The following is an 11,011-nucleotide window of genomic DNA, read 5'->3' on the forward strand; positions in this document are numbered from 1 at the left end:
TATTAATTACTTATTATTACATAATTATATTAGTGCACTGAACCAATTATTGATACTATAATAGTATAATATAACAATAAAACATATATAGATATTAAAATATTATAATGTAAAAATTACACAATTAATCAAATATATTGATACTAAAATATTAGAATTAGTCTTTTCAGGCAGTTTCATTAGTGCTTTCTTTTTCTGTTGTCATGATACAGAAATTACTACAGGAGAAAGACACTCGGAGCAACACCAAGATGTTTAGCTGATCAAACCGGACCATATTTATGATTCCAGATCCCAGGCTGGAAAACGGACTCATGGCTTGTTAACTCAGACCGCTTCTATCACTCACCTACGCATGATGAGCAATTTCCATCCAACTTGAGAAAGAAAAAAACACCCCAACATGAATGAACAAACTGCAGTTGCGTTGCGTTTGTTAAAACAATGTGCACGGATTTACGGGACACTCTGTCGGGGAAACGAAGCAAAGCCGCCACGCATGAATACGACTCATCAATCTGTCGGCCAATTGGCTCATTTTCCCGGAGATACAGACAGACGGCCTGGCGTTCCAATGGCGAGGCGGCGAGCGGGATCACGGCGAACGATAAACAACCGCAGGACTTGCTCCGTGTTTGTTTGCTGCAAATTGTTTTATTTGTTCAATCTTTCACCGTAGGACCATGATTCACACACGTTCACCCGTCGTGCTGGTGATACAGACCCGGTGGTGCATTGGTCCCAGTGCAACCTCAACCTTTCTTGATTGGAGAAGGCAAGAAGAATTAGGATGGTACCCAACACATTGACTTTCCTACATTTTAGCTTAAGCATCGTTCTATTTTTATACTTCCGCAAGATCGAGGTTGGGTAAATTCCGACTTTGATTTGGGGTCAGATTGCAGTTTGCGGATCAAGCCGAACCCAGGGGAGCCCTGCATTATTCAAACTCTTCATCCCAGCACCCTGCTCCAAGAGGTCAATCTTACAGGGATTTCGCTGAGAGATTCTCCTTGAAAATCCTTCAGGTCTTTCATGCTTTGACTTTTAACTACGTCTCTGCATTGAAACCGGGCTCTTGGGCAGCGGCTGTTTACCATCTGGGCAAACTGCCGTCCTTGAGGGTGCCCATTTGGATCCAAGTGGAGGACACGAGAGATGGGTCTCCTGAAGGGAAGCCTTCCATTAGCAGGGGCAGCAGAGCCAAGATTTGTAGCCCAGACTCTGGTTCGGCCAGCAGCTCTTTGGCTGTGGTTGGAGGACTGTATTTGTGTCTGTCTTCCGGTCATCAGATGGCGTAACACTGACCCAGAAGTATGGGTGCGACTAAACTCTACTTCTGCACGACCTTGGTTGAAGGCCCAGTCTCGGTCCTTCTACAAAGAAAGACAGTTTTTCCCGTCTAATTCGACCCTCCGAGAGATTCTGTACCGCAACGTATCTCTTTGACGGTGTCGGACGTGCCATCGAGTCAAAGTCGCCTCATAATGACCGCTTACGTGATTTCCACAGCGAGGGACAGAACCGAAGGGGTTTGCCATAGTCTTTCTCGATGTGCGTTTTCGGGGTGCAAACCACACACCCACCAAACAACTCAGGCTCTCTGAGGCACTGGCATCACCCACTGCGCCACCATATTCCAGAAACTATATCTTCGCATGGCCTTGATATTTCATTTCTGCTGCAGTGACCCTTTAGCCGGTGCACCAAACCTCTTATGATACCTCACCTGATTAAGAGACGAGGGTCAGGTGCGGCCACAGGATGCAAACGGACTGCGAGAGGAAGAGAGTTACTTGCACTGCAGGAAGAAAAAACTGCTTTTTGGTGCATTTATGTTTTCAGCTAAACTGTTTTTTTCCATATTTTTAATAAAAGCTCTATAAGACCACCCCGTACCACCTCTTGACAGGTCACTCCTTGAATCCGACACACCCCGGCGCTCCACAATGATTTAACTGCATGCCTGGTCGTTCTGCCATCTCAGCCTTCACTCCAGACGCTTCCAATATCTATTGATGTAACTTGAGTAAATGTGGAAAAAAAAAACCTTTTACAAATTTACTGAACTTATAATGTGTGAGCACAGATTGAAGCGTGCAGAAAATGATTATTGAAATGATTTCTGTGGGTATATTTTAAAGCAGCAACGTGACTGTCATTACTCAGTGACTCCAGTGGCTAATGCCTAAGGGGCCTACAGTGAGAAATTACTATTATGTAAATGTTATAATTTACAGATTTATTTTCAAATGCAATTTTTTTGATTTAAGTCATTTTATGATGGCCTGTAATTTAAAAATTTCAAGAGCTTTGATGTGCCATACTCTTAAGCACTAATTTTTTTAAAAAAAGTAAGGCATACAGTGCATAAAAAGTGCCTGAATATAAAAAGCGCCTGAAATTCTACAGTAAAAATGTAAATATTTAATTAACAGATTTAATTAATGAATAACTGATTCATTTTCCAAGCCCCTGAACATTTAAGTAACTTTAAAATTGATAAATATTAATTAAGCTGAGTGTTAATTTGTCTTTTTTTGTAGGCAGCCTGTGAACCAAATCAAGTTTCATGAATGTATTTTTCAGTCTTATCACACTGCACCTATTTTTAAACTGCACCTTTTACCCATTAATACATGTTTCCTTTGAGTTTTCTATCAGACCAGTCAAGTGCTACTAAGTTCTCAGGCATAAAAAAGACATTATATAACAGATCCAAGGAAGAAAGAGAAAAAAGCTGCGTGAGACTCACTCTCTTTTATATATATTTTTCCCAGGTTATAGATATAATTCTGTATTTCCAGTAATGAAATGAACCAAACTGGATGCTAATAAGACAGAAACAGGTGAGAGAAAAATGTTAAAGTCGAACCCCCCCCGCCATATCTATTAACATTGGCCTGTATATTAAGAACAGTGAATTTTCAGATATTTACATCCAAATTTTTATTCTAAATTACCACTGATCATAAAATCTTCTAATCATTATATGATGATCATTCTATGACAATCATTATAACGCTATGAACAAGAGGACCGCATGAGAAACAAGGACGGGTCGATCGATACCAAGAGTTGCCTCAAGATCACGGTTTTTATTGAACAGAAGTTAAGAAATTAATATTTAAAGATATTTAAAGATATGAATTTCCTCTCACTCGGTGTGATCCGTCTGTCCTCGTCTTTGTGGCTTCGTGTCCCTTTCGCGGGAAGTGTGATGCTGGGAGGGAAATGGGGACGGGCAGCATCCGCCGAGCTCCTTTTGATTCAATTAATATTCCAGCCATTGTTTTTCACACCACATGTCATAAACACAACCATCTGATGTGTGAACTTGAACAGTTCTGCTTCTTCATCGCTGAAAAGGTCCCACTTTTGACCTCAGCTTAGGAAATTTCGCTGCCTCTCGAACCGTAATATTTAACCCTAATTCATCTCTTAATCAGATAAAATACCACAAAGTCATACCTAGGGTAATACTGCGGTACATAATCACACGGAATTATATTAGATCGGGTTTTGTAATCCTGGTTCCAGGGACCTCATGTGGCTTTTGTTCCAGCTGAGCTCGAATTTAATTTAACTGGCTCATTGAATTCTGAGTGGGATTTCTCTTCTCGCTTCTGTATCCTTTTAAAAAGATTTTGCCTGTTTTGAATTGTACAATTACAAACATTTTTTTTGTAATTTCTCTGAAATATTTCCTTAGATGCGAAAATGTAATTATGAAGCGTTACAGTGTTTTACTCATCGTTTACCTATTTAAACATGGGCGTCCCAGGCGGCGCCTCTTTTCGTACCTTGAAATGCAGGTTATTAAACCTGAAGCACAAAACCATCAACATCAGCAGGGGGCGTAGCGCCTAGAGCTGCTTCCCTTGGACCCGGAGGTTGCAGGTTCAAATCCCCTTCTGGCTGTCGCACCCTTAAACAAGGTACTTACCCTAAATTGCTCCACTGAAGTTACCCAGATGTATAAGTAATTCGTAAGTATCTTTGGAGAAAAGCACCAGCTGAACGAATAACTACTTTTAATGCTGTCGGTTAAATAATAACTGACTGATTAACATTACAAACTTCTGATCATTTAAGTAACTTTTGATTGATGTTCAACAAAATTTCTAAGATTTTGTTTGAGGGGAATAAGTGAACCAAATCAAATAAAACAGAGAATTTCCTCAGATCTTATAAGACGGTACCTTGTTTTTAATTGTTCCTTTTAGCCCAAAATAATTTTTTTCGAACGTTTTTTGTCGTACTACAGCAAGCGATGTGAAAAAGGAAGTTTACTCCTGGAAAGTTTTTGCTATATAAAATATTTTCATACAAGTGAATGTCTGTGGATGATTTAAATGCTGACAATGGGGTAAAGTGACCACACTTAATGCTGGAATTTTGTACGTTATATGAAATAAATATAATTCACAATTATTTATCTACGATGGACTCATGTATGTCCCACCTCGGGAGCATCGCCCCCCCCAGCCTTGCACCCAGTGGTTCCGGGATAGGACCCGGATCACCGCGACCCTGCTCTGGACAAAGCTGCTAATGAAATTGGATGTATGAACAATTGTTGATCCAAATGATTCATAAACATTGCACCTTTATTTTTTTGAACTGAAGTGCAGTTTCCTGGAGCGGAAAATGCGGGCATCCCTCGTCACATCCCTCTTTAACCCCAACACTTAAACAACTGATCCACGGCTGAAATATAAAACACAGAACAAAACTGCGGACGCAGTAAAGTGGTTCTTTGAACGGAACTCTCCGAAGACCTTAACATTAACTTTGCGAATGAAGACGCTTCCGGGTAAAAAATAAAAATACATCCAAACGCATGTAATGATCACACATAAACTGCAGGTTTCTCAGAACTCTTAACACGCGTCACACCGACGGCCGCGGATTCGTGGAGAAAGAGCGAAACCGCAGTCCCTCGAACCCGGTGCAATTTACACTCCGTCTTCATCGCCGAAACGCCGAGCAGCTGATTTGCGCGCACGCTTCCGAAGGTGCGAACGATGAGCAGGCAGGGCTGCGGGATGAGTTTGCGCAACGGGCCACGGGTGAATCGGCGTGTTATTGCGACACGCTGCTATCAGCAAAGGTGCGAGGGCCGGACGGAAACGCACGTGCACGCGCCGACAGTCTCCGCCGGGATGTGGCCGATGCACGGAGCAGGAAGTCATCGTATTGCGAGGCACGACTCCTTTCTGCTTTAATCACATTGTTGACTTACTTAGCACGTGGGCTTTACTTTGTTGATCCTTTTGCACCGTCTGACTCGCTGTTTATTCTCTCAGCAAGGTGCAATACACAAAGATGATTTATGCAAATTTGGCAGCAAACTGTTTTAAATAGTCTGTGTAACACTGTGCATGAAGGAATGCGAAACTGAGACGTGTAGCACAACTCCAGTTAGAGTCACTCTGGATCTCATCACACACACACCTATATATAATATATATGTATGTATATGGGTTGGACAGCAAGAGCTGCTACCTTTGCACTCCAAGGACCCAGGTTCAAATGTCACCTGCTGCTGTAGTACCATTGATCAAGGTACTTCACACTGAATTGAATAAATTTACCAATTAATACAGTAAAATTACCCAGCTATATCTATGGGTAAATCAGGGTAAGTTGCTTTGGAGAACAGTATCTGCTAAATAATTAAATGAAAATGTTGAGTTATTAGCAATAAAAGCTCCGAGAAGTATGTTATATGATAGTGCCGCTTTTATTATGATCAGTCTCCGAAAATGGCACAAATGCTTTATTCATTTCAGTGGCAATTATCCAACTTGGTCATTATGAAGTAATGCCTGAAACATCTTTAATGTCATGGATTACAGCGCAGATGCCTTTAGTAACTAACCATCTGAGTAGTTCAGAAACATCCCCTATTGCTTTTAGTATAAAGCAGCATCAGTAAAGTGAGAAAATATCACATAATCAAGATATGTGAGTTATAATGTCTTTGGTCGCAGTTGCTTCTTTTGGGGGGAAAAAGAGCACCTAATTTCATCACGCTGGATTATTGCTTTTTATTACAATTCCAGGGTGTTGCTCTGCTTTTACATATAAATGATGGCGCAGAAACAGCATTCGATGCCTTCTTTTCACACGTGCTTGGTTGAATCACAAATGGCTCACAGAGCGACACCTTTGGCTTCCGCTGCCGGCTTCGACGAAAGACGTATAGTTTGCATTTACGAAACTGAAGGATTTTCCGATGTAGCAAACTATGGAAAGGCGATGTCCGCAGGTGAGTCGCAGCCTTGCAGACTGAGCACTTGCAGTTCGTATGGTCATAAGAAAGAGGGCCAGCAATTGGTAGAAAAGCCCTCTTATTGGACCGTGCAATCTGTTGACATGATCCTACACCTGGTGGGTTGTAATTCCTGCAAGTTCAGCGAAAGAGGAGCGTGTGGATCACGAGAGAAGGGTGTCTCACCAGGGCTCGGTCACCCCACCTTGCTTCTTGCAGTGCCGTGAAGAGGTGCTGATCCGCTTTCCAATCGTCTCCGGTTTTCACATTTCATTCGACAAGATCTTCTCGTCAGGTCTAGTAGTATATGAGGAGGGGGGCGGTGCCACGGCGGGCTTGGCCGGGTCCCGCTCTCTGGAGGGTCTGGGGTTCGAGTCCTGCTTGGGGTGCCTAGGTGTGTCCCCTCCCACACACCTGGGGTTGCGTTTCACAGCGACCCCACTCAGGACAAGTGGTTTCAGACAATGTGTGTGGGTGTGTGTGTAGTAGTATATGAAGGAATCTTGAAAAAGTGACACCAGCGTGGTCTTTATGTCATTTCCTTGTTGTGGATGATAATGCAACGTTCCATCGTTTGTGTGAAACAGTAATTCCCCTTCACGGGTGGTAACTGGTTCCGCCGCCTTGAGCCGCAACGACTGCAACTATACACTTCCTGGAGTTCTAGACCAGGGCCTACAGATCCATGCAGAACTGCTTTTGCTCAGCCATGTTTTCTGCTTTTTTGAGCAGCTCCTTGCAGGTCTTGCCCCAACATTTCAGTCAGACTCACACCGAGAAATGCGATTCAAGCCGTTTCATCACCTTTTAGAAATTTTCGTTTTCATCTTCAGTCATGTAAATAATCAGCTGGCACTTCTCCACAAACACTTCCGTTTTTTAAGTCTGTCAATTCAAGGCAAGTACCTTGCTCAGGTGTGCTACAGCGGGATGTGGGATCTGAACCTGGATCTTTGAGTGCAAGGCTACAGCTCCGCTCAGTGCCCGCGGTTGGAGCGCCGTCCAGCTCGTCTTCTTGCTGGCATTCCCTCATTCCACAAACCGGTGTGCAGCAGGACAAGCAGGAGGGGATGTGACATCATATTGTACGGAACAGTAAAACTGGTTGGATGTCTCCTCTGCACCTACATGCTGCTAATTACTGAGAGCATAAAAATGAAGAGATTTGTGCTGCAAGCTTCCCTCTCCCGGTTATTAAAATGTCACACACATTGAGGTTCTCGTTTGACAGATGATAAATGTTTAGGCCTCAGGCAGCAGAAAATAAACAAACACACATTTTCTGGCTCTTCTCTCTGGCAGATTTTATTACATGCAAAACAGCATCATATAGCAAACCGACCTCCCCCATTACAAGACAACACTTTGTCAGCGTGTCTCACTTTTCCATAACTTCCAGCCCAAACCATGCAGTTTGTGTTAAACCAGGTCATGTATGTACACCCACAGCTCAGTAGAAAAAAACGTAATTAGTTTCATTCCTGACAAACGCTCTGTAAGGCGAGTGTCTGGATTCTGAAGCCATTCCTATTAACTCTTACATAAAAAAAATTATAACAGAATCCTCGACCAAAGATCACTCGAAAATCAATCAGTACTCAACCATTAATAGCATTACCCTGAGCTTATATAATTTCAAAATTATTCTTTTACAAAGAAGGACCCCCTTATCGAAATACAGATACTCCGATTTTTATTATTAGCTAAAAGTATGATATTATTATTGAGTATAATAAGGCACCGTAAACTGAGATGACAGGTCACTCAATAGGTTTGTAGATTCAGAAATGTTTCATAGATTTAGTGAACTTACAGAGAAGGCGGGATAACTGGAAGAGAAAGTCCTTATATTGGAGTACAAACTCTTGAACTGTGGATAAGTGTACTTCTTTATTACATGGCCTGGGTGTGCTGTGCACTCTGCACAGACTCATTCATTGTGTAGATGCTGGAGAAACACTGAGATCGTCCTCTCTAATGATCCCGTTCGTGCTTTCTGCTCAATGCAGGGAAATGATCACCAGTTGAGCCGCTGTTCAATGATGGCCATTGATCATCAGCGAGATGTACCTCGTGCAGAAATGCTCCTTCCACTGTCTGCCCATCCGTTACTCAAAATGACCAGTCTCCATGCATTCATACCCACGAAAAACTTCCAGCTCTACGATCCATCTCACCCTGATGGATCGTAAGTGTGCTCTTGACCTCGAGCATTTCGCTTTGGTATAAATTCACTACATATTCAGGGGTCGGCTGAAAAGTTTTGAGACCACGCCTGTCACTTTGCATCTGAACATTCCTTGGTGGTGGGGACCTTCTCCTTTCCATCCTTCACACTTCTTACAGCCATCGAAAAACTTCTCAAAGAGGCACGGAGATGAATTTTTTTGACATAGTCTTCAAAGCAGTGGCCATGGCTATTTTCGCCTCTTCCTCAGATCATTAACAGCAGTGCTTTGTCTCCCACATCAAATGTCATCACTCAGTCTTGTTACCCTCTTTGAAATGCTTTCACCATCTGAATACTGGTGCCCTGCTCATTGTCTCTGTTCATCACTCACATCCCATCCTCAAATATGGTTTAAGCTATTGGGCATGACAACTGGAGGACTGAACGGAACCTGTTCCACTACTGGTTCACCAGCACAAGGCCTTGATCTTGAGCCCCCCACCACCGTGTAACCACAGATCCCACGGAACACATGCAGTACAGTCACTCTCAAAGCTTTCTAATATCCCTCGTATAAATGGTCTGAGGGGTTCGATCGGTGAAGCCACTTCCCAAAGAAACTGAGGTTGACACCAAGCACGTACTGTGAAACTCACAAAGATAACGAGGTTTGTGCAGGTCACGGCCAGAACAATCCTGCAACACTCACGGTGGTTGAACATAGAAAGAACCCTGTACAGGTAAGCTGTTTACAAGTCCATCTTGTTTCCTCCTGTAAGGTCTGCCACACAGCCCTCATGAAAAATCCAGACATTTGGTAGTTTTTGAGGACAAAATCTCAGCTGCACAAGGTCACGGTTTGCATGCAGAATTCGACACCCGTACCTTCTTAAAACATCACAGTCACTTTGACTTCCACAGTTCTAAGATTAACTTTACATGCTTATCAGACCTTTTTCTCTAAAGAAACTTGCAGTGATAACCTACTTAAAATGATCTTCCCATTTATACAGCTGTGAAATTTTTACCACATCAGTTCAGGGTAAATACCTAAATCAAGGGTATTACAGTAGAAGGTGGGACTTGAACCTGGGTCCATCAAGTCCTAAGTTAGCAGATCCAAATACTACACCACTTGTTGCCCCAGATTTGTTCAATATCCATTTGGTAAACCTTATTAACAACTTTGACCCTTGGTCCATTTCAGGCATCTCATATATACTAAGGTGAAGCACCCAGTGGTGCTAGAGCATTAGGAGAGGGCAAGTCTGTTCTTCATTTCAGCTTCCACACGTGCCATAACAAATCCTATATACACTCCTTGAACCCGATCATATCCACTGCTTCCTTCCCTTGTCAGCCGCCAGTCCTTCAACATTTCCGTATCCTGTCCCGGTCTCGTGATGTCCTGCGGTGCTACAATGCAGGCGTTGAAGGGGTGAAGGATAACAAATGTCTGACAAGGTCACATGCGATGTACAGTATGGAGTGCAATCCTAACGAAGAATATTTACATCAGCCTACGTATGCCTGCGTGTTCTGCCGATCCGACAGAATCTCAATAATTTTTAGCCTGCCCCGTTTGTTTCAGCAGCGGACATCCTTGCCAACAGCAGGGGCTCATCTGCTAATTGCTGATTAAGGCCACATCGTAATTGGTAGCTGGTGTCACATGAATATAAATAGATGAACTTGATGAGACGTTAAAGTTGATGCATTATGTTAAGGATACGAGGCATCCTTTTGGGAGGATGTCTAGAAAATACAACCAGTATAAATTCATAGAACATTGTGTGTCTGAAACATATTTTACTTAACTGGGATTTAAATATCATACACATTGGAGTGATACATTGTTCAATACATATTGAACATTGACAGCACATCGCACTCAGTGTCAAGCATTTATGTGCACTGTGATGAGGTGGAAAAGGAAAAATATGAATGTACATTTAATTAAAAAAGGCATACTGATGGCATGCATATGTATACATGTTTCTCTGTCCTGCAGACTAAACAGGAATCAGTGATGGTGGACAGAAGAGCTCAGGAGGTGAATTTTGCAGAGCAGAAAGGAAGTTACCCTCATCCCACCGTAATGGTTTCGGGGAGGCTGACCCAGCACAGTGGGATGAGTATCCACTCTGATGGGAATGTCTCTTTAGATTTATCTCTGTCCACATTAATTCTCATCTAAGGAGCGGCAGGAAAAAATCTGTTGACTGCGGAAAAAGAAACAATGATCTTCGCATGGCAGTTATCCTCTGGGAAACAAAAATAATCTGTGACTGAAAAATGATCGTACTAGAGAATGCTGAGCGATAAATAATAAAAAACATGGGTAAGCAAATATTTTGTTATTTTACATATATTTGTTTCTCAACAATATGCGATCATTCCGAGGGGAAAATCTGAATTGAACACAACATTGTCTTTAATGTGACGTTACTGCGTTCTATGGTGTAGCGATTAGAGCCGTTGCAAATTACAGAGTTTGCAGTTTAAAATCTCACTTGTGCTGCAGTATGTTGAAGCAAGGTACTTACCCTAAATTACCCAAGTAA

Source organism: Scleropages formosus, chromosome 1 (assembly GCF_900964775.1).
Source record: "Scleropages formosus chromosome 1, fSclFor1.1, whole genome shotgun sequence".
NCBI classification, from domain to species: Eukaryota; Metazoa; Chordata; class Actinopteri; order Osteoglossiformes; family Osteoglossidae; genus Scleropages; species Scleropages formosus.